At 46.4% G+C, this 24,638-nt stretch overlaps 1 protein-coding gene across 2 annotated transcripts in view; it reads right to left on the reverse strand.

The window, feature by feature from the left end:
* MAP3K10 (mitogen-activated protein kinase kinase kinase 10) overlaps positions 1-24,638 on the reverse strand; it is a 108,254-nt gene that overhangs the window by 70,715 nt on the left and 12,901 nt on the right. The gene's annotated exons all lie outside the window — the stretch shown is intronic.

The raw sequence follows: 24,638 nt of genomic DNA on the forward strand, positions 1-24,638 counted from the left end.
TGGGGAGTATATTTGTTTCCCATCCCGACTTCAGCCCTGATTCTTGAGATACTATCCCCCCCCCCCCCTTTTATCTCTTTCCTGCTCTCAGAAGCCATTTACTGACAGTAAAGTGTTTTTTTTTGTAATTACTTATCAGTGAGGGTCATACTATAGTCCGACCCAGTCCCAACCCAGACAGAAACTGTCACTTGCATACCTGATGTTTAACTATTTTTGGCAGAGAAAGACGAAAGGAACACAGCACAGTTATTTGTGTGTTTGGCACTGTACATACACGTCTATCTCATTATGTCACCTGTCACCTTAGTTGTCCTTGAAGAGAAACCGTAACCAAGGATTGAACTTCATCCCAATCAGTAGCCTCCTTTCCCACGAGAAATCTTTGCCTTTTCTCAAACGGATCATCAGGGGGCTCGGTATGGCAGATACTGTGGTGAAACCACTCCCACAGTGTGATGTCAGCACCACGGTGCTGACATCACACTGTGGGAGCCTTCTTGCATTTTGGGAAATAACAGCTGTTTCCAATTGCCAAAAATGCATCATCTCTTTTCACAGACATCACCTGCCAGCAGTAAAAATGTCGCCACGTGATAAAAGTCAGAATGTAAATCAGTGAGAGGAAAGAGTTTACAATGGGCAAACACTGACTACATCATTTTTAAATAATTATTGTAAAAAGTAAGCACTTTTTTCATTACGTTATTTTCACTTGAGTTCCTCTTGAAACAATACCAGTTGCCTAGCAGCCCTGCTAATCTATTAGGCTACAGTAGTGTCAATCACACCTGGAACAAGCATGCAGCTAATCTTGTCAGATGTGACAATCATGTCAGAAACACCTGATCTGCTGCATGCTTGTGCAAGGTGTATGAAAGTATAAGGCCCCGTTCAGACTGCAGAACGCAGACCGCAACGCATGCGGACCGCAACGCGTACGAACGCACGCCATCCGCGTTCGTATGCGTTGCGTGGCTGATCCCATCACTGAAAAGTGAATGGGACAGCCATGCTTTTTTACAAAAAATGCGTGCAGTATGCGTTCCCGGACCGCACAGGTCCGGAACACATGCAGTGTGAACATCAGACATTGCACTCTATGCAATGTCTGATGTCGTGCGTGTCGGCCACCTGCACGTGTTTCCAAAACGCGTCTGGAAACGCGTGCAGTGTGAACGGGGCCTTAGAGGCAGAGTGTTGCTTAAAAGGAAATAAATATGGCAAACTCCATATCCCTCTCGCTTCAGTTGTCCTTTAAAGTGGCCATACACCTGTCAATCTGCCACTAAAATGACCATCAGAGAGATCCCTCCATGATAGAGAGCATTTAAACAATGCAAATTGCCAGGCTGTCCTGCTAATCCTTTGCCTCCAAAGCTTTGTACCCATGGCCAGATTGATTGAGGATCTCTGATAAACGATCATCCCCCCCGATCCATCTGGCTGAATCTGCAAGCGTAGTTGACGACTGCAGAAACAGTCGGAGATGTAAACGATCATTTATACAATCGTGCCAAATTACCGCAAAAGTGCCTGTGGGTTGGCCTCATACACACTTACTAAGCACGTTCCTGGCAGAGATTATGTCTAGATCCCTTGGGTGGCATTGCAGGGCCAACACTGGACAGACATGTTTCAAGCCTGAAGGCAGGCGTCATGTTCTTTCGCCATGCAGAGAGACCACGCCATAGTTGCCTGAGTGAAGTGGCAGCCTAGGTGTGTATGGAGAACAATGCTCCCGCCAGGAGCATGATCACTGTCCCAGGGTGTCAGGGGGCCGCTGTATACATGATAGATTATTGGCAGAGGAGGTCGTTACCAGCCACCTCAGCAGAGTTTCATCTAGTGTGTGTATTTGGCTGAAAGATTAACACCTGTCACAGTGTGTCTCGTACATATGCCAAATAATTAGGGATGACAGGAACCAGCAAATTCCGTGGCTATGAAAATTCCGGATTCCGTGGGAAAATTTAAACAACTCCTCCTCCTCCTCCTAGCCTAGCATGTACCATTATGATCAATCCAAGAGAAAAATGAGCTCTCTCTCTCTCTAGGACTTGATGCCATTGAACTGAATTTTCAGCTTAAAACCATCAACGGATACCGGCAGAATTTCACAGGCATTTTCGGAATTCCGCCAGATTGAAAAAGCAATTCCGTTCCGACCAAACGGAGTGTGGTTGGTGGTATAGGGGTTAAGTCAGATACCTACTGCACACTGAGACCTGGGTTAAATTCCCAGCCATGGTAAGTAAGCTGGCTTTTGAAACACTACAATTCCCAGGAAGATGAGATGAGATGGGAGGAGGAGGAGAGAGAGAGATTTTATTTTGAATTCCGTAAAATTCTGTGGAAATAAAAAAATTTCTGCAGAATTCCGTTTTAAAGGTTTAGCAATTCCGTTCCGCCTGCCGGAATCGGAATTGACCTAATTCCGGCCGGAATCGCGGAATTAAGAATTCTGCGGAATGCAGCAAGCATCCCTACAAATAATGTCTGCTGGTACAACACTAATGAACTGATCATTTGGTGACAATTAAGGGGATGAGTATTGTACAAACATACTGCTCAGCTATAGCCAAGGAGTGTCTACCTACACTCTCAGCAAAATTAGCCCTCACCACAGAAAAGGAGATCACATGACTTCAAACACATTTTTTCTGTGGTAGTGATACACATTTTCTGAGAGAGTCATGTGACCCAAATACTTGCTTTTTTTTCGAGTGCTGGCGAAATAAAGTTTAGAAATGCTGTATCTTTCATTACATAGAGGTGAATGAAGTGGATTTCATTCTACCCGCCAAAAAATACATTTCCCTCAACGGTCTGCGTGGGTCCCTTACAAGCCTTTTGAATAGGAATTTAGCTAATCATTTAGTAGTTCTTTAGGTTCTTGAGTCACAGAGGACACAAACACACAGCCAGCAGTGTAGAACATTCATGCAAAACACTGGACGGGAATACACAAATGACATGAAGGCCATTAACCCTATGTGGCAGCCTCTTCCACAGCGCAAATGTTATTCCACTGCTCTCTGCCTCCTCTTTGGGGGCGCTGATCAAACAATAACCAGCCAATATGCTTACAGGCTCAGACAAGGAGAAGAAAGAGGCCACGGGGGACGGTCATAAAATAGTGAAAGTGGCAGCGAGGAAGGGGTTAACGAAGGCATGGACTACAAAGGAGAAAGTCAAACAGGTTTCAGTAGAGAGTAGTGTGTGAAAGGTCAGTGTGTACTGATACTGACACAGGCAGCAGGGACACACCTCCCCCTCACACTGCTACACCTTGAGGTGAATTCACAGCGTGGACACCACCGCACTAAACTCATATCCAGCGCAGGGAAAATCCCTGTAAAAGTGGAGCAGATGCCTAGATCAAGGATTCCGATTGGCCGTATAGAGCAACTGCTCAGCTTTTGCACTAGTTACCGTCATTTTTTCTAATTTTCCTTTGGCTAGTTTTGATAAGTTTACCACTGAATACAGGTGCACAGAATACTGCTGGCCCACCAGTTTCGGGATGTAAAGAATGCCTGCGACACACTTGTAACTCAAGGTGGCCACATAAAATACAATAAAAAATGCAGTTTTATGGCAATTCCATATAAATGATCGGGTGTACAGAATCGGAAAAAAACACTTTTTTGAGAAATGTGATAAATTTCCAGGTTTTTGTTTTTATTTATTTATTTATTAATTAATAAAAGTCGTTTAGGAATGGTGGATTTTTCCCTAGGTGAAAACAAAACAGCTGTATGGTGCCCCCCACACACATGCTCCTCCTCCCATGAATGCTTCTGTGTACAATACTGTTATGGAAAATGAATGGTGTAGTGTACATTGTCCATTTCTGAACTTATAGATCCAAACAATGTTTTTCAGAGCTTTTTTTTTTGTCTTTTGAGAAATTGAACACGTGTGATACATTGGTCTAATTTTTCAAATGTTACAATCAATTAGAAGAATTGATTGTACTTCATGAATTGAAAAGAAATACAAAAAAAAAAACTGTATGGTGTGTGACCAACTCAAGAAGAACACAGCTAACCCAGTAATGCAAGTGCATTGCATCATTATGTAAATTTGAGTACGCTAATCATTTTAGTACATTTTTGTTTTAAAGAAAGCCATCTTTGTCACATTGTAAACGCAAACCTGAAGTGAAGGTAAGCCGATCAGATAAAGAGTTGCAGCTATAGTCTTAATTTGAAATACTGTCATGAAATGCCTTGTTTTGTATTTAATGGTTAAAAATCTAAGTTGAAAGGATACCTTAGTGCTGACTAAATTTTAAAAATGGGGTGGGGGGGGGAGGAGAAGGCATCAAGCCTCCTTGATTGCGCGCCCATGGCTATGAGCGCTCCGCGCGCTACGTAATATCACCGAAAATCGGCACCACAACAAGCATGCTTGATTGACTATTACTGACAAAACGGGAAATTGGTAAAATGTATTGATTGAGCAAGATGGAAAATCTCGGCCCATCGTGGTCGATCAGGTGCACGGCGCTAACGGTGTACAATATCGTAATGAAGTGCTGCGTAATCCGCTGCGTTGGGAATGTGGCGGTTTGGATATTTCCGGCGTACTGCGTCGCATTGCGCCAAGTGGGGAGGCGTAACGCGGGGCAACGCAGCTCACAAGTGTGCAATGGGCCTCAAGGGAACAAAAATGGTAGTGTCCATACTATCACTACCTGTATCCTTTAGGTGTGTTAACTCCCTGGATAAATAAGTCTATGCTCATCTCCAGACTGTTTACCTTGTCCCCACCTTCCCTGATAATTTCCATAGATCCCGCCGCTGTGACATTTTTAGTAGCATTTGCCACCACCTTATAACTTCATTCTCTCAGCCGTTCCCAGCAAACGTTTGGACTGCACAGATTTCATGTTTATTGTGGCTGAGGACGCGCTGCCAGCTCTCAGGTGTGACCTTTATGATGTGGATCAACTGACTGTGCGCTGTACACATGCATCACGTGCCGAGGCTGAGCAGGAATATTACCCTGATCCTGTCAGGACTAAGTACAGCTATAAAGACCTGCAGACTGATCAGCAGCAGTGCAGAAGATGCAGCCATACATGCTAACCAATCAGAATTCACTTTACAATAATCAAGACGTATTCTGATTGGTTGCATACTTTCTTCATGCACTGTTTTATGAAATCCAAATGACATGGAAATAGTTTTCTGAAGCAGCAAAATACAATGCCATTCTCCCTGCAAGCTTGCTATAATTTTTTTTCTTTAGTGCTGCACAAGTCTTCTAGTAATTTATGTAAAAAAAAATACATATCTATTTTAATTTACAGACAACTATAAACTTCCACTGTGCCGTAGTGGTTAGCGCTCTGGCCTTGCAGCACTGGGTCCCGGTTCAAATCCCAGCCACGGCACTATCTGCATGGAGTTTGTATGTTCTCCACGTGTCTGTGTGGGTTTCCCCTGGGCACTCCAGTGTCCTCCCACATCCCAAAAACATACAGATAAGCTAATTGGCTTTCCCCTAAATTGGCCATAGACTACAATAGATGACTACACGATACATACATAGACTCAGCTAAGTGACAAGACAGTATACTCTGTACAACGCTGTGGAAGATGTCGGCACTATAGAAATTATTATTATTATTTATTGAATTTATAAAGCGCCAACATATTATGCAGCGCTGAACATTAATTTAGGTTACAGACAATATTTAGGGGTGACATACAGCAATATGACAATACAGCAATATGACAATACAGGAATACAAGAAAGCCAGATCACACACCATAGTATAAGTACCAGGTAATGCTTAGTCAGTCACTGGATGGAGCATGGAGATTAGGCAAGTTAGGTTTACTCAGATGCATAGCATGGGTTCACAGTAATGGAGGTGCATGATCAGGTAGGACACAAAAGGAGGAGGACCCTGCCCAAAGGCGTACAATTTAGAGGGAGAGGTAAGGACACGAATGGTATTGGACCAGAGTTCAGCTGTAGGTTTAGAGCACTTGTGAGGGGTGGTAGGCCAGAGTAAAAAGGTGAGTTTTGAGGGCCTTCTTGAAGAGGGGGGTGCCCTAATGGGTGGAGGTAGGGAGTTCCATAGTGTTGGAGCAGCTCTTGAGAAATACTAAATAATAATGAAATAAATAAGAAGCATAATTTGCATTGCTTTGTAAACCTGGAACCTGTACTCTGCTTGTCGCACATATTGTTTGGATGCTTATTTTGTTCTTGTATGTATATGTTCTCGTATATAAATACTAAATAATAATGAAATAATAATGAGTCATTAGATACACAGAGCAGGAACCCTTGTTACAATGATCAAACCTGAACATATATCAGACGACTTCGCGGCCAATCATCCAATTACATTATTATAATCGAATAAAAAAAAAAATCGGTGCCACCAAGAGCATGCCCGATCGATGATGTGACCAATTTCAGGCCGACATTGGTTGGGCGTATCGATCAGACATGATGCAAGATGTCAGGCTTCTGTGGTGGTAACGGCATGCGATATCAGGATGAGCGATGAACATAACAGAACTCCCGGCGCTGTTCCCCTAATATAAAATGCGCCCGTCACATGCGTCTGCGTGCAATACGGCGCCAGACACGTGGGTCACGTGTGAGTTAGTAAGAGTGCGGAGCCAGAGACAGCAGAGGACACCCAGCAGGTAAGTATTCTAGCAGGGGTTACATCATCATTTGGGGGCGTTACTATGCTGATTCCCATAAGATTTAATGCTGAAATCTCTCGGGAATAGTCCTGCGGTGTATGGGCAGGCAACATATCTCTCTCTCTAATCAGATTAGATCAGAGAGAAATCTGTCTCTCAGTTGATCAGCCGGTACATATTCTGATGTATGAGCACCTGTACTTCACTGTGATAGGAAACCTGTAAGTTTAAAAATACAACAGTAGTAAGATTCTTAAAGGGGAACTGAAGAGAGAGGTATATGGAGGCTGCCATGTTTATTTCCTTTTAATCAATACCAGTTGCCTGGCAGCCCTGCTGGTCTATTTCTCTGCAGTAGTATCTGAATAACACCAGAAACAAGCATGCAGCTAGTCTTGTCAGATCTGACTTTAAACTCTGAAACACCTGATCTGCTGCATGCTTGTTCAGGGGCTATGGCTAATAGTATTAGAGGCAGAGGATCAGCAGGGCTGCCAGGCAACTGGTATTGCTTAAAAGGAAATAAACATGGCAGCCTCCATATACCTCTCTCTTCAGTTCCCCTTTAAGCTTCCTGATCCACCTTGTAAGCCCCTGCTGCTGTGCCGGGTTCTTTCGTGCATATTCCACACTGTCAGATATGTTCCTGTGGCCATGCTCTTCACCCTATATGAGCACGTCAATACTGCGCATACGTAAGATCGCACCTGCACAGTAAGCTGAAGCCATTTGCTCACTAGTTGCTTTATGCAACTGTGCAGGCACGGCTGTATTAGCGCATGTGCAGAAAGATTGTGCTTGTAAACCGAGAAGAGTGTGGCTGAGAAGAGGCGGTTTTGCGAATGGGGGGGCGGAGTTTCACAATAATGCCAATTTATAGGTGAGAGGTAAGTTATTTCCCCTGGCAGCCGCCGTTTCTAGCATAACTTACAAAGATATTTTAATGTAAAATTAAGCAGCCCAGTTTAAAGTGAACCTCCAGACTAAAAATCTACTCAGCAGCACTGAAAAGGCTTGGTGTTTCTTTAACGGTTTCACAGTATCAGAAGTTTGTTTTTCTTACCCAAGCCTCATTTTTAGCTGCACAGAAGAAAACTGCCCGGGCATTTTTCCCCTGATGCTGTGTAAAGCATGATGGGATTTCTGATATGGTTGTTCTCGTTCTGCTGTTGTGACGCAAATTTGTTTTTTTGTTTGTTTTTTTTATTTTGAATTTGAGATTTGAAGCCTAGCATGCGCAGCTGGGAGGGGTGATCAGGACACAGGACAGTTGGAACTGTGTCTCATGCTCCCTGTCACCTCCTTTCAACCAAAAAGATGGCTGCCCCCTTGAAATCACAAACATTTGCCTGTTCTTTTAAAACAAGGTGGGTAAGAGATTATACTACCGATCTATTTTAATTGTCCGTTGCCAGGAACATTTTGCACTTGCACAGTTCGTAAAATTTTTAACTGTGCATGTGCAGATTCCTGGGCACGGGAGCGCAATCAAGGAGGCATGTGGCTGGGGCTACACATGCACAGTAGCCCACAACTGGCCCAGCTGGCCAGCATTCTGAGGGACGCAGCAGCTAAATGGGGAAGATTGGAACGATGGCCAGGGACCAGAAGGACTACAGGGGGCTGGTAGAAGCACCAGGTAAGTTTAAGACCCAGTACTATAAGAGATTTTATGTGTTTGAGTATGACCATTTCTGATATAGTAAACTTCTGATATAGTAAACCACCTTGCCCGGACCCTTGGAGTTTACTATAAAGGGATTCTACTGTATTAATAATGCAACATCCTTCTTGGAGTACTGACCACTTTGTCAAAAAACTGGATGTACGATTATAAATGTATCCATATAGATCAGGCATGGGCAAACTTGGCCCTCCAGCTGTTGAGGAACTACAAGTCCCACAATGCATTGCAGGAGTCTGACAGCCACAGTCATGACTCATAAATGCAAATGCATTTGTGGGATTTGTAGTTCCTTAACAGCTGGAGGGCCAAGTTTGCCCATGCCTGATATAGATACTAAAAGCCGCCCAAGCAATAAAGATAGGAAACCATGAAGGAGGAACTACATTGGCAGCAGTGGCGGCGCCACGCTGGGGCTTACCCAGGCTTAAGCCCCAGCTGGCAACTCATTAGCCCCCCTCAAAGCCCCCCCCGCCGCCGCAAGTGTCCGCTCCGACCCGACCTCGGCTCGTCTGCAATGCAGTGCAGTGGAGCCGCCGAGCCTGGCTGCCTGGGTGGGAGGACTGGAGGGCGAGGGCTTGGGCTGTGTGGCACCACCCACCCCAGCGAATCATCAGTCCGGGCACTAGTCCCACCACACGGACTCCCACCCACCTACCCTGCTCAGCCTCAGGCCCGCCCCAGGGGGAGGTACACCACGTACGGTGGTGGTGACTCTAGCGGCGTTATAAAATGTGACGCGTCCGGCGTCACGTGACATTTGCCGCCGACTCCAACATCTGAGTAAGAGAGAGTGTCTGCGCCAGCCAGTGAGCCAGGCCAGTCACGCAGTCAGCCAGTGTGACACACACACCCCCACCCAGGCCAGGCACCGACCCACATGGACGGTCGGACGGACAGTGTGTCAGACAGCGCTGCGCACGGCACGGCCCGGGAGTGGACTGGAGGCTCAGGCTGGACTCTGAAGGAGGCTGGAGCTGACAGGACAGCAGCAGGACTTGGAAGTCGCCGTCGGAACTCCGACAAGGTGGGTGCGGTGGGCGGACGGTGGCTGTCCTCTCCAGCCAGCCAGTCGTCAACTCACTGCCAATTCCAAAATTGTTTTTCTGCCCCAGCTGCCCTGGGGTCCCCCCATCCCACCACCACCAGCCAGGCCTGAGGCCTTCCCCACCAGGCCTGATCTGCCCTCCCTGGGCTGGGGCCCCCCATCCCACCACCACCAGCCAGGCCTGAGGCCTTCCCACCAGGCCTGAGCTGCCCTCCCTGGGGCCCCCCCATCCCACCACCAGCCAGGCCTGAGGTGCCCTAGGCCCCCCATCCCACCACCACCAGCCAGGCCTGAGGCCTTCCCACCAGGCCTGAGCTGCCCTCCCTGGGGCCCCCCATCCCACCACCACCAGCCAGGCCTGAGGTGCCCTGGGCCCCCATCCCACCAGCCAAGCCTGAGGCCTTCCCACCAGGCCTGAGCTGCCCTCCCTGGGGCCCCCCATCCCACCACCACCATCCAGGCCTGAGGCCTTCCCACCAGGCCTGAGCTGCCCTGGGCCCCTCATCCCACCACCACCAGCCAGGCCTGAGGTGCCCTGGGCCCACCACCACCAGCCAGGCCTGAGGCCTTCCCACCAGGCCTGAGCTGCCCTGGGCCCCCCATCCCACCACCACCAGCCAGGCCTGAGGTGCCCTGGGCCCACCACCACCAGCCAGGCCTGAGGCCTTCCCACCAGGCCTGAGCTGCCCTGGGCCCCCCATCCCACCACCACCAGCCAGGCCTGAGGTGCCCTGGGGCCCCCAGCCCACCATCACTAGCCTGACTACATATACTGGGGACAGCTATACGCCTGGCTACATATACTGGGGACACTGGCTGTCTGTCATTATGTGCATTAACTGGTGAAACGCTGTCTCTCATTACATGCATTTACTGCAGAAACGCTGTCTGTCATTACGTGCATTTACTGGTGAAAAGCTGTCTCTTATGTGCATTTAATGGGGAAACGCTGTCTGTTATTACATGCATTTACTGGTGAAAAGCTGTCTGTCATTACGTGCATTTACTGGTGAAAAGCTGTCTCTTATGTGCATTTACTGGTGAAAAGCTGTCTCTTATGTGCATTTACTGGTGAAAAGCTGTCTCTTATGTGCATTTACTGGTGAAAAGCTGTCTCTTATGGGCATTAACTGGTGAAAGGCTGTCTGTCATTATGTGCATTAACTGGTGAAAAGCTGTCTCTCATGTGCATTTACTGGGGAAATGCTGTCTGTCATTATGTGCATGAACTGGTGAAAAGTTGTCCCTTATGTGCATTTACTGCGGAAACGCAGTCTGTCATTATGTGCATTAACTGGTGAAAAGCTGTCCCTTATGTGCATTTACTGCGGAAACGCAGTCTATCATTATGTGAATTAACTGGTGAAAAGCTGTCTATGTGCATTTAATGGGGAAACTGTCTGTCATTACATGCATTAACTGGTGAAAAGCAGGCTCTTATGTGCATTTACTGCAGAAACGCAGTCTGTCATTATGTGCATTAACTGGTGAAAAGCTGTCTCTTATGTGCATTTACTGGGGAAACGCTGTCTGTCATTACGTGCATTAACTGCTGAAAAGCTGATTCTTATGTGCATTTACTGGTGAAAGGCTACCTGTCATTATGTGCGTTTACTTCATTTTTTTTTCCATGTAACTACGTTAGCTTGTACAACTACATTACAGTTAGCCCCGCCCACATGACATCATGACCACGCCCAATTCTTCGCCGCGGCGCGCTTCGCGCGCCGCAAATCCCCCCCCCCCCCCCAAGCCCGGACTGCCAGCCCTCGTGCCCCCTTTGAGCCCCCCCAAAAATCTGAAGCTGGAGCCGCCACTGATTGGCAGATGAGAAGACTAAATGCACTAATTGTCTGATGATCTCCCAGAGACCCATCTGTCTTCTGTGTGCCTCCTTATTCCTTGAGACGCAAGTCTAATTGGATACAATATGGACTTCATCCAAGAGTGCCATAAACTTTAAAATGATGCAATTCAAGTTTAGTGGCCTTTTAAAATTGCTGTTTGACTCCCAGACTAGACAGACTGGTTCCAGAAATCTACGTTAATTTGCCCAACCCCTCCATGAGGGCGCCAAATACGTGCGGTGTCTGTCATGTAGCTCAGGCAGGAGTAAGGCCCAGATTTACATCACAGGAGCCTATAGACACAGATGTTGCCTAGACTTTGCCCTCCACGAACCTACAAAACTCCACCGAATCACGCCGCAAGTGTGCTGGCTGACCCAGCTGTCACTCCTCCTTTTCTTCCCTTGGGACTCTGCATAGGGAAGGAGAAAGGGTGGCACTAGGGGAGGGGAGTGGGCCAGCTTTCCATCATCAGGTGCTTGTAGGCACGTGCCTACAGTGCCTTATGGTAAATCCGGCCTTGGGAGTAAGTGTACGTCTATGGCCTTTCCGTGACTTCTCCAGACATCCCATAGCTAACAGATTCCTGGAAGCTGGTGCTAAAGACTCTTCCTCTTCTCTACACAGCCTCCTCTATAGGATAGCAGAGTTGAAAAGGCGCCCAGGATGAATAAAACTTTTTTAAAAGCACGATAAAATAAGAAAATAGGAGGTGGCTTACCTCTCCAATGACACTAACCAGGATTTAATAACAAAGATTTTTATTTGCACATGCAACGCATTTCGTGGGTCTTGCCCACTTCCTCAGGCCAGTAACAGTGCCACTTCAAACAAGCCAGATAGCCAGGGACGCCTCTTTAGGATCAATATGTCATCTGAGGGAGCAATTTATGGAGTGATGTTTTGGTAGTTGCACTGTACCTGCATTGCACATTCTGGCATTGGGCAATCAACAGCTAAATTCCAGGCATTAATCCTGACCTTGCACCTATCCAAAAACCCGAGCTTCCACGGTAATGATCACTAACATCCCCGACCTAGCTTCTATCCTTTTTCCTAATTTTCAGACCGACTCCAGCCTCAAATAACCCCAACTTCTGGGGGTAGCCCAGGGACATAACTACCATGAATGGGGCCCCCCTGCAAAAAAAAAAAAAATTATGGGGGCCCCCTAGGTCCATAGCCCCCCTCCCCTCAAGGGACCAGGCAGGCAGCCGGTAAACTAACATCCCCACCACCCCCTCCCACCATGCAGAGTAGCGCCATTCGCATAGCTCCCAATCACATGACTCGCATCATGTGATAGGGTGCCTATAGATGGCAGAGAGGCAGCAGAGAGAGTGTAATATTACCGGCTTTCAGTGTTGCAGGTTTCATCTGTGCATCACAGCACACTTTCTCTGCTGACATCCACTGACTGGCTCCCTATCACATGACTGATGCAAGTCATGTGATCGGGAGCTTGGTGAAGGGAAACAGAGAGAGCTGCTGTTGTGATGCACAAAGATTCAAGGCGCAGAAAGCAGGTAATTATAACGTTCCCTGCACTACTCTGCATGCGGATGGGAGGAAGAGGGCCCCCCCTGCAATTGCGGGTCGCGGGGGCTATTGTTATGCCAGTGGTGCCATTAATGGTAAAATCTTCTGCATGATCAACCTTACCATCGACTGGATTGGTGACAATCGACAACGAATGATCGTTCTATCAATCATTCCATCAATCTGAATTACGGAATGATTATGTCAGTCTGATGGGATTGCTTATCATTTTCCTATTTATTGGTGGTCCTAAGCGATCGAAATTGGATTGTTAATAGGCACCTTCAGTGGCGTAGCTAAGGAGCTTTGGGCCCCGATGCAAGTTTTACAATGGGGCCCCCCAGCAATCTATACATAACAATTGCTACGGCGCACCAAAACCTGCCAATGGAAACTACAGCGTTAGAGGTGCAAGAAGGGGGTGGGGAACAGTTTGTTAATGATTACCACTATTCATAGTATCTATAGAAGTGATTATTATGAGCGCAGGACCAATAGAGAGCTAATACTGTAGTTGAGGGAGGGCCCTTCGGGGCCCCTCTGGCCCAAGGGCCCCGATGCGGCCGCTACCTCTGCAACCCCTATTGCTACGCCCCTGGGCACCTTTAACAGTGGAGATGATGCAAACTGCACAGCAGCAGCCGCACCCACAGAGTCCACAACTACCCTCCTCTTCATTGCTCTTTCTGGTAAAATGATCCAAATTTTAAGACAGTATTTTTAGCTGCAGAAGTCTGATTTCACCCCAAAAAAATAATATTTGAACACTTTATTTACAAAGCTATTAGATGGTATTTTTTTTAGATCTCTGCATGGCAATGAGCTTTACAAATGCAGTGCTCTTATCCACCTGTGAGTGTTCTGTGGGAGTGGGAGTGGCTTGGACTGCCAGGGTGCAGAACCTTGCAGGACAGGCCGAGACTGTACAAGGGATTGGTTTCAGGCAGCTTATGGAAAAGATATTGAAAATATTTGTGTAAAAATTGTAACTTTCAGGGGGGCTGAACGTTTTCATCCCATAGATTCACTTCCAATACCAGATACCAACCCAATCTCAATCTCAGATCTGCACATGACTTTCTTTGGTCCTCCTCTAGAATTACCTCCTCACATTTAAATATATAAGATTTCACATGTGCTTCACCCTTCCTCTGGAATGCACTTCCACAACAAATCCGTCACTCTCCAACCTTTGAGATCGTTAAACGCTCTCTCAAAACTCACTTTTTCCGACAAACATACGCTCTAACTTAGGCCATTCCACTTTGACCTAAGGCCAAGTTGCACTCCTACTAGATAGCCTAAAACATACTGCCTCTAGGTATGATTATTAAATACTACCGCACCTCTTGTGCCCCCAGACCCCCCAAATCCTTTAGATTGTAATCTCACAAGGGCAGGGCTCTCTCACCCTTATGTGTTATACGTTTTATCTCTCATGTTACTTTTGTCACTGTAATTACCAATTCTGTATTCTGTATATTGCTGTATACCATTGTCTGTATTATGTACCCCATGTTTGTTTCTTGTATTGTACAGCGCCACAGAATATATTGGCGCTTTATAAATCAATAATAATCCCAGAGATTCACTTTCAATTAAAAACTTAAGGCATTCGTATTACCCATAATTGTATCTAACACTAGTGCTACAGTAATAAAATCGTATAGAACGGTATGTGCATCTGAGCATCTGTTGCTGTGTGTGATTATTTCACAGCTTGAAAACAGGCCAAGAAACTTCAACTACATCTGTCATCTCCACGGAATGTGGGCGGCCATTTTGAAAGCCTACTTGTATTTCCTGTGAGGGCAGCCTATCAATTCAGAAGGAATGTCACAGATGCTCTAATAAACATGACAGGCATAAAGTGCGTAGACAAGAATGCAGCACAACATATAGGACACAAACAAGGCACTGACTGAGTGCAGGTATTATTAGTAACATAGTACACTGTGATCAGATAAACTCTAAGCTCAATTGTTCCTTCATTATCAGAGTAATTAATCTTATTTAATTACACTGCAGGCATTTTTGTAATAATTAGGTCTTACCCAGCAAGGAATGACCTGTGCTACCTGAGTTTGCTCTCCTGAGGAGAACCGTAACCCTATTTATTTGAAAGACTGCTTCTCTTATGTATCTTGACATGTCTAGACATGCATCTATGTCAACCCTTGTATGGACAATTGGTTATGCAGCAGACAGGATCACATGACTTGAACTTTTAGCTGACGTTTAAGGTACTAGGAATGTTTGTTAACATATACCATATTACTGTGTGTTTCTAAAACAGGGGAAAGCTAACTACAAGGAGAAATGCTTCAGAACATGACCTAGTTAGGGAATATAAAGCATTAGGGAACGTTTAAAAAGCATTTATACACACTTATGGCACACACCTAACCATGGGTGTATCTATAGGGGGAGTCGCCCCTGCAGCCTTCAGGGGAGGGCCAGCTACTTCCCTTCCCTTGATACAACAGTTCATCAGGTGTTGCTATGGCCATGTTGTTATGGGCATTTAGGTCCATAATGGCAATACTTGTTGAGGTACTTTACAATCTTATTCTTTTAAAAAGAGGTACGTTATAATAATGTAGAGAAGCTCCTTACCCTGAGGTAGCTCGGTTGCCACCAACAATACAATTTGCTGAACAATTGTTCATGATTGTTTCTTCTTATGAACGATTTTTGTCCATTAGTAGTCCCAAATGATCATTTCTCATCATCATACGAAGAATCGTTTGTAACCGATCATTTGTCAAATTGTATCATTAGTGGCCACCTTAAAGTGTACCAGAGCTTAATCAAAGAAAAAGTTTGATACATACCTTAGGCTTCCTACAGCCCCATCTGCTCGGATCGCTCTTACGCCACAGTACTCCGCTGTCTGCAGTTCCGGTATCAGGTCCCGTCACTTCAGCTAGCCGGGTCCAGTCTACGCAGGAGAAGTGTGCTCTCTACATCTCTCTCCTGTGGCTGCTGGAGAGGTATGCACAGAGCGCACTTCTCTAACATCAGACTGGCCCGACTTGACAGAAGTCACAGACTGGATACCAGAGCTACAGATAGCGGAGAATGGCAGCATGGGTGCGATTCGAGTGGGTGGGGCTGGAGGAAGTCCCAGGTATGAATCAAACTTTTTCTTTTATTCAGTTCTGGTTTCCTTTAAGGGCAATTCTGCCCAATTTCACGTACACAAATCCGGATCTATAAGCAAAATCAATAGGCTGCTTCCAAATTCGTGTGCATGGAAAAAAATGAAGCACGGCTTCAGAATTTCAGACATTGCACCCAAATCCATAGAGTTGAGAGTACGGGATTGGAATGTGTAATCGCAGTGCCAGTGTCCATCTCGGAGACAAATGCTTGGCTCTAGTGGAAACCTAGCCTAAAAGTAACCATTATCATGGTGAAAACCGTACTTTTATGCTGCCATTAACACCAATGTCATATCAATATCATGTAAACCAAACAGCACACCATCTGCAGCCAGCATGCATTGATTGTCGGCCCTATTCATGTATATGAACGTTTCCTTGACAACCAGCTAGCTCCAGAACTCGTGCGTACAGCTGCGCCGTTACACAAACCTGACGTTAATAATCTCTAGACAGATTGCATGGGAGTGTGACACACTTCAGATCACCCTTGGCAAGTTGCTAAATATCAGCTATAGTACTGTTGCTGGGCAGACACAATATAAGAGTTCAGCTAGGAGCCTGTTACGGTTCAGTGTGCTGAAGTCTGCGCAGGCTGAGTGCTATGCCAGTCTGTAGAGAGTGATCTGTGCTGGTCTCCACTGCAACCCACCTTCTTATCTCCCCAAGTCTTTGACTAGATGTTACAGGACATGTACTCTTGGGCCTTCAGCATCCCCTTATGAAACGGAACTCAGGCAACTGGAAGTCTCAACTAACTGGCATGCTTGAGGGGATAACGGGCACTGTGCTTTGGGGGTTTTCTGGGGCGGGCTGGGGCTTCTGGGTTGCAGGCCATAAGATACTCACTGAGCCTCCATTGACGTCTTCTAGCCTTCCTGTAGCTCCTAGCAGCATTCCAGTGTCCGTACACAGCTCCCAGGATGTCACATGACCCGACACAGGTCAGGCGACACACCGGGAGCAGTACACAGAGAAAGTCAGAAAGCCGCTGGGAGGCCACCAAGGGCTACTAGAAGGCTAAAAGATGTGGCTGGAGGCATAAGGGGATCCCTGCTAGTGCTCCAGGGGGGGGGGGGGGGGGGAGAGGGGGCTTTCTGGATTGCAGGTCATAAAATACTTACCCAGCCTCCAGCGACGTCTTCTAGCCTTACTGTAGCTCCTAGCAGTTTTCCAGTGTCCATACCTGGCTCCTAGCATGTCACGTGACCCGACACAGGTCAAGGGACACACCGGGCGCCATACACAGAGAAAGTCAGAAAGCCCCTAGGCTGCCAAGGGCTAATGGAAGGCTAAAAGACATGACTGGAGGCATAAGGGGATCCCCGCTAGTGCCGGATAGTAGAGGATACTTGCTGTACCCACTTCTATGTTAATTATCCTTGTTTCAGCATCAGAAACACTTCCTACTGTATATCTATATACTGCTGTAGAATGGTATGCAGCCCTGACCTCCCAGTGATGCCACAGCCTAGGCTGGTTTAGATATGTAGAATTCTGCTCCCAAAGCATTCTGGGAGGCCGTGTATTATTTATACTGGCTTCAGAAAACAGAGTAAACAAACATTCCGCAACGATGCACCTGCCAGCAATAAAGATGTTGCCACCAGTAATAAACATCAGAATGCACATCAGGTAGAGAAAAGATCTTACAAAGGGTAAACACTCACTAAGGGCTTCACACTACAAGAGCTTTTTAAGCGCTAGTGATTTTGAAAAGCTCTTGTTAATACAATGCTATGGGGGATTTTTATACAATCACATCACTCCAGGGTGAGCACACACATAGGATAACATTAGCAAGAGCTTTTACAATCACAAAGCGCTTAGAAAAGTTCTTGTAGTGTGAACAAGCCCTAAGGATCCTTTCCCACTAGCAGCGTTTTGCGATCTGGTCGCTTGTGCATCACAAAACACTAGGTACAGTGAAACTAATGGAAAGCCACGGTGAACAGTCCCATGCTGGAACCTCCAGAAAGCTTGTGGCCACACACTTATAAGTGAACAAGCACAGCCACACTGTGCAGAGCGACTCGTGCTTGTGCACTAACAAGGAGCCCCCGCTTGGGTTCAGCTGAAACAGCCAAGCCTGATTGGCTCAGTGCTACTGTGCAGGCATGCGATGTCGGTGCAGTGTGGCCAAGATCCGTCAACAAGAGCTTAGGGGGGTCCCTGCACTGGAACGGCAAGATGGAGGGGGATATAGTAAGCCTATGGATTATCCAGAGGCTTCTCTCTACTGAGGTAAGAATCACAATTTGGCGTTTTTTTCCTTTCAGGTTTCCTTAATGAAAGCAGACTGATGAGTCATCAGTGTGCTGCTGCTTTGTTCAGCTCAGTTAGAAACTCCTGAGTGGCCTACAGATGTCAGAGTACCAAGGAGAAAAGCCAGGTTGTCGAGCTGTCTACAGACAGGTGAAACACATGACTGGCTGGATCAAGTTAAGAATCTCTCTGCAGGTGGGATAATTCCCATATAAGGCACTATCACTGTACTTACTGAACCACAATAGGACATTCAGCATATCTGAAGCGACAGAACCGCATACATAGCGGGCGGTTTTATGCACGAAGATGCTCAGGATAGCATAAATGAGACTCTGTCAAATATATTCATGGTTCATCAGTTGCACTAAAATCATCCCCAAAAAAACCCAAGCAAAACAAAAATGGCCTCAATATTTATTATGTTTCATACTTTACTTTATATTATTTTTCCCAAATAATTTTACTAAAAAAGTTCCCTTACATGATTTACCCTGCAGTTGAAACAAAGTAAGAAATTGGAAAGCTAAAACACATAAACACATGACTGATTTGTAAAGTCTCTGATTAGCTAGTCATAGTCATGTGATATAGTCCTGTTATATCCTTTAGGCTCGTTTTTTACTTTTCTCCTATGTTGCTGTCACTTTACAGTAGGTATTCAAAATCTGACCGAAGCGAAAAGGTTTTGGACTAGTCCATCTCTACATGGGGGATTCTCATGGATTTATTGATTTTCAAAAGCACTTAGTGAATGGCAGTTGCTCTGTCCAACTGCCGAAAAACTGTGTGGCGAGCAGGAAAGCTGGCCAGCATAATTGTTTAAATCCTTTTCAGGGAATATCTTTATAAAGAATAAAAGCCTTGCTGAAAATCCCCTATGAAGAGATGGACTGGTCCAAAACCTGTTGCTTCTGTCAGATTTCAACTACCTACTGTAAGTGACAGCAAAATAGGAGAAAAGTCATTTATGGCTCATTTTACTTTGGAAGAAATGTACTTATTTGTCTATGTTTGCACATATTTTAAAAATTTTCGCCATAGTGCCCCTTTAACTACTTTAGGACAGCGGTGATTGAAATCTACGCCCTGTTTTGGTGGGCTCCTGGCTGGCAGGACGTAGATTTCAATCACCGTCCGCAGCGCGCATTCGCCTTTTCCGTCGCTCCCCGCCAATCATGCCGCTCAAGCTTGACGTTTCTCACCGCAGCTCACAGGCTCTGCCAGTCGCTATGACGGCAGAGCCATGTGAGCCGGTCAGGAAATGATTTCAATCTCATTGGCTCTTGGCCGTGTCTATCAATGTAAGCCGCTCCCATTGGCTTACATTGATAGACACGTTGGCTCCTGACCGGCTCACATGACTCTGCCGTCATAGAGACGGCAGAGTCTATGTCCTGAGGATCCCGGAGTGTGGCGGTGACGGCGGTTGCGGCGGGTATGCGAGGCGATTCGTCAATTTTCCGTCGGTATTATACCAGTGGTCTCTGGTCCTTAAGTAGTTAAAAGCAAACGGATCGTGCGTGCTAACAGAACGGAGGGTCATGGATCAAAAACTGATGCCTATTAAATAATATACTGTATAATTGGCTTATAAGGCAAATGGTATAAATTCAGCAGAGTCCAACTCCATATACCCATCCTGAAGCACGTAGTTGATGGCTCTGGTTCTCAATAAGCAGCGGAAGATTAGTATTTAGTGACTGTTAGCTTGGACTACAAGATAGAGCATGATAATAAAACACATTCATAGAACTGCTTTTCACATTTCAAGGAAACCCACATATTATGCATTCCAATGCATCATAAAGTCAGGCTAAAAGAAGAAAGAGAGTCTAAAGTCAACATAAATGGCAGATCCAGCAGCTGTATAGCACACATGGCGACTGAGGTGGCCTCTGGATCCTTTCATTAATCAGAAATGCCTTCCTGGGATTCTACAGACCGTCCATTGCAGATTTGTTTGTAAGGATAAAAACTTTCCTGAGATGTAAAGAGTTAAAGTGTACCTGAGATGATACACTGGCCCATTTTTATACTTACCTGGGCGTCCTCATGCCCCATGAGCACTGTGGCTTCCCTTTACCGTCCTCTTCAGCCTCTCCGTTCTGGCGATATGACTCCTGATAATCTAGTCAGTCGCTGCCAGTCATGGGCGCAGGTGCAGACCACTCCAGGGGACAGGAGTGTGTCAGGGGGATGCGCATGCGCAGCAGCCTGTGACTGTCCGGATTATCGGGAGTCATAGCGGCAGCATGGAGGGGCTGAAGAGGATCGCAAGGGAGGCCAAAGTCCTCGTGGGGCTGGAGGAAGCCACAGGTAAGTATAAATAGGGGCTAGTGAACCATCTCAGGTACACTTTAAGGTGTGCATAGTTTACTCAATCTGTGGCACTGATATCCGGCTGATTGGATCATAACGATCCAATCTGGCATAGATGCCGCAACATCACTGCCCGATAATCATTTTGATTCAAATAATCGATCTGGCATGCTGGAAAGATCTTGCTGGAAAGGGCTTGGTTGAGTGCATGGCGGTAGCGGCGTTCGATTTCCCGATGACCGAAGGACCCCTGGGTGGTCTCCCTCCATGTAAAATGTGTATTCCCTGGGCACATGGTGAATGTTGCCAGCTCATCTGTTCGCTGGTGTGCCTCCTAATGTGTCCTGCGTCTCGCCATTGCTGGCAGGGGTGTCTGTACATGCAGCGGGGTACAGGCACAACCTGGCCTGTATGTTTCAGACAGGACAGGTTCGGTTAAAAAAAAACCCCATAATTTAGAGAACATGATGGATGTTGTTGCAGGATCCCATTTGGAAAGGGTTCCTGCTTTTTCCCTGGTGTTGATCCTCTCTCTCTAAAAGTGTCCATTCACTAATAGATGGCCACCTGATTCGTGCATCAGATCAATCCCTCAGATCAATTCTGATCTAAAGGCCCATACCATGTTTTTCGCGGTATTCGTTAAATGATGTTGCATGAAGCACATCTCCTGTGGCGATTGTTCATTCTTGAATGACTGCCATGCTGGAGTAAATCGCAGAGGATCCTCATCGACTTTCACAGGTTTTGCCGCAATCGTTTACACGTTCATTCATTTACGATAGCGCCAACAGTGCCTGCAGATTCAGCCAGATGGATCAAGAAACAATTATTCATTGATGGAAATCCCTAATCCATCTGTCCGTGGGTACTTAGCTTAAGATGGATGGAATCTTTCCACACAATATACACAAACTTTCAATAGATTTCAGCATGAAATCAACTAAAATTCTGTAGATCAGCCGCCTGCCAGGCCCCCAGGTCTCCCCATCTAATGTTTCCCCGGATGTAGTCAGGGGAGCTAATTCTCCCCTGTGCACCCCCCTCTACAAATGGTAGAGGCCAAGTACTAGAGGTCTGGCATGTATGCCACAGTGCCTGTAGTGTTTGGCTCCTAACATTTGTCACATGACACAGGCACCCCCCCCTCCCCCAGGAGAAAAGATACAGGGAGGAGCACTGTGGCATAGAGAGGACACTAGACAAGGAAAGAAGCATGCCGGGGGACAGGTGAGAATTAGCTCTGGCCAGTGACACATCCGTACAGGCTAGTCTGTACAGCCACGGCCCTGTAGGGTGGCCGGAAGGATTGAGTCCTGCTACCAGCCTTGACTTTTTCCTGAGCGTATCCTCACATTAACCCAGCTACTCTGCTTGGTCAAAGTTCAGTTTCCTGCACATTGTACAGAGATTTGTACAATGGTGCCCATTAACAGTACAATTTTGTACAAATGATCGATATAAACTGCGTGAGATGTAAGATTTCACATATTAATGCTTTTATAGTAATTACGTAATGATTAGAGGGCAACAAGGAAGTGCCCCAGCACCATCTTCTTACAGGGCAACTGAAGCGAGAGGGATATGGAGGCTGCCATATTGGTTTCATTTTAAGCAATACCAGTTGCCTGGCTATCCTGCTAATCCTCTGACTAATACTTTTAGCCATAGCCCCTGAACAAGCATGCAGCACATCAGGTGTTTCTGACATTTATTGTCAGATCTGACAAGATTAGCTGCATGCTTGTGTCTGGTGTTATTCAGACACTACTGCAGCCAAATAGAGCATCAGGGCTGCCAGTCAACTGGTATTGTTTAAAAGTAAATCCATATGGCAGCCTCCATATACCTCTCACTTCAGTTGCCCTTTAAGTAGTCATACTTTATTATTCAAAGAAAATAGCCCGTCATACAGGTAGCATAAAATGTGGTGACATGTTTATGTTACCTGTATGACAGATTTTTTCTATGAATAAAAGAGCAGAGATACTTTAAGGGAACTTGAGGTGAGAGGGATACGGAGGCTGACATGGTTATTTCCATTTAAATAATGCACATTGCCTGGTTGGCCTAATGATCCTCTGCCTTTAATACTTAAAGTAATCCAGAGCTGAGCAAAATGTAAGAATCCATACTTACCCAGGGCTTCCTCCAGCCCCATAAGCACGTGTGAGTCCCTTGCCATTATCCCACGGTCTGCCGTTCAGCCCCGGTATTTGTGCTCAGTCGCAGTCTTCTGCGCATGCGCGGGAGGTCCGCACATGCGCAGAAGACACAGACTGGGGCTGATCGTGGCTGAATGGCAGACCGCAGGAGGACGGCGTGGCACTCAGACGTGCTTATGGGGCTGGAGGAAGCCCTGGGAAAGTATGGATTTTTGCATTTTACTCAGCTCTGGTACACTTTAAAGCCATAGACCCTGAACAAGCATGCAGATCAGATGTCTATGACAAATCTGACAAGATTAGTTGCATGCTTGGTTCAGGTGTGCAGCGCCCCCCAAAAACAGTTTGCGTGCAGTCTAGTATTGAACAATCTGTGCGCAAACTGTTTTTGGGGGGCGCTGCACACCTCTGCTGGTTTCATTTCAGTTGCAGCCTGATTAGGAGCGCTGCCAATTTTTTGCTGCTCTTTACAAAGACAAAGACAAGACAAATAACATTTATATCGCGCTTTTCTCCTGGCGGACTCAAAGCGCCAGAGCAGCAGCCACTAGGGCGCGCTCTATAGGCAGTAGCAGTGTTAGTGAGACTTGCCAAAGGTCTCTTACTGAATAGGTGCTGGCTTACTGAACAGGCAGAGCCGAGATTCGAACTCTGGTCTCCTGCGTCAGAGGCAGAGCCCTTAACCATTACACAATCTAGCCACCACAAAATTTGAAGAACATTTGTGGCTAGAGGCCCCAGGTTTACACTATGTTTTAATTGTTAGTTAGTGGGTTAGGTCTCTTCCTTGAGAGCACGTCATCGTCATGGAAGAGTCTAGTACTGAACAATCTGCGTGCAAACTGCTTTTGGAAGCCAACATCCTCCATTTGCTGCACCTGTTTTGAATGCATGTTGTGTAATATGCCCGTGTTTTTGGCTCTGCAAATCTATGCAGCTGGTCAACTCGGTGCAGCCTGCATTTGGAAGCGCCGCCATTTTTTGTCTGTTTTACAAAAATGTAAGTCTCTACTTGTGGCTAACTGCATTCATGTGTATTAGTTTGCATTCAACTTATGTAGATTAGGGTTTAGTGCATAGTTTGTATCTGATTTGTATTCACAGCGTGTATTTAAGTCTCTGGGGGGCGCTGCACACGTCTGTTGGTTTAATTTCAGTTGCAGCCCGATTAGGAGCACTGCCTATTTTTTTGCTGTGGTTCAGGGGTGTGATTTAGACCATACTGAACAGAAAGATCATCAGGATAGCTAGGCAACTGGTGTTCTTTAAAAGGAAATAAATATGGTAACCTCTCTAGGTCTCACACCTTAAAGGGACTCCGAGCACCTTGCCTTTAAAGACAGACGACTTCCAACAAAGTCGTGCTATGACCCCTCTGGAGGAGCCTCTTGCAATGGCCATGCGTGTCACTTCCTCTTCCTGCTTCATTCAGTGATGCACTTCTCTAACAGAGAAGATGGTGGTGACCCGGAAGTTATAACATAGCCAAGATGGCAGCCAAAATTTTTAAATTGAAATCGAATTGGTGTAGAACGGTGATTCAGGCATCACAGAGGAGAGCACAAGCTAAAGAAAGGGATGCAGCCTTAACCTCCCTGGCGGTTTGTTAAAATCCGCCAGGGGGCAGCAAATACCTTTTTTAAAAAAAAAAAATTTTCATGTAGCGAGACAATGTCTTGCTACATGATAGCCGCTCCTGAGCGGCATCCCCCCAGTCCCTCCGATCGCCTCCGGCGAACGGAGATCAAGAGATCCCGTTCAAAGAACGGGATCTCTTGGAGGGCTTCCCCCTCCCCCCCCCCCCTCGGATTCCCCTTTGACGTCGTGACGTCAAAGGGGAATCCGATCCACCCCACAGCGCTGCCTGGCACTGATTGGCCAGGCAGCGCACGGGGTCTGGGGGGGGGGGGGGGGGGGCGGCTGC

This window comes from Hyperolius riggenbachi, chromosome 8 (genome assembly GCF_040937935.1).
Source record: "Hyperolius riggenbachi isolate aHypRig1 chromosome 8, aHypRig1.pri, whole genome shotgun sequence".
Lineage (NCBI taxonomy): Eukaryota > Metazoa > Chordata > Amphibia > Anura > Hyperoliidae > Hyperolius > Hyperolius riggenbachi.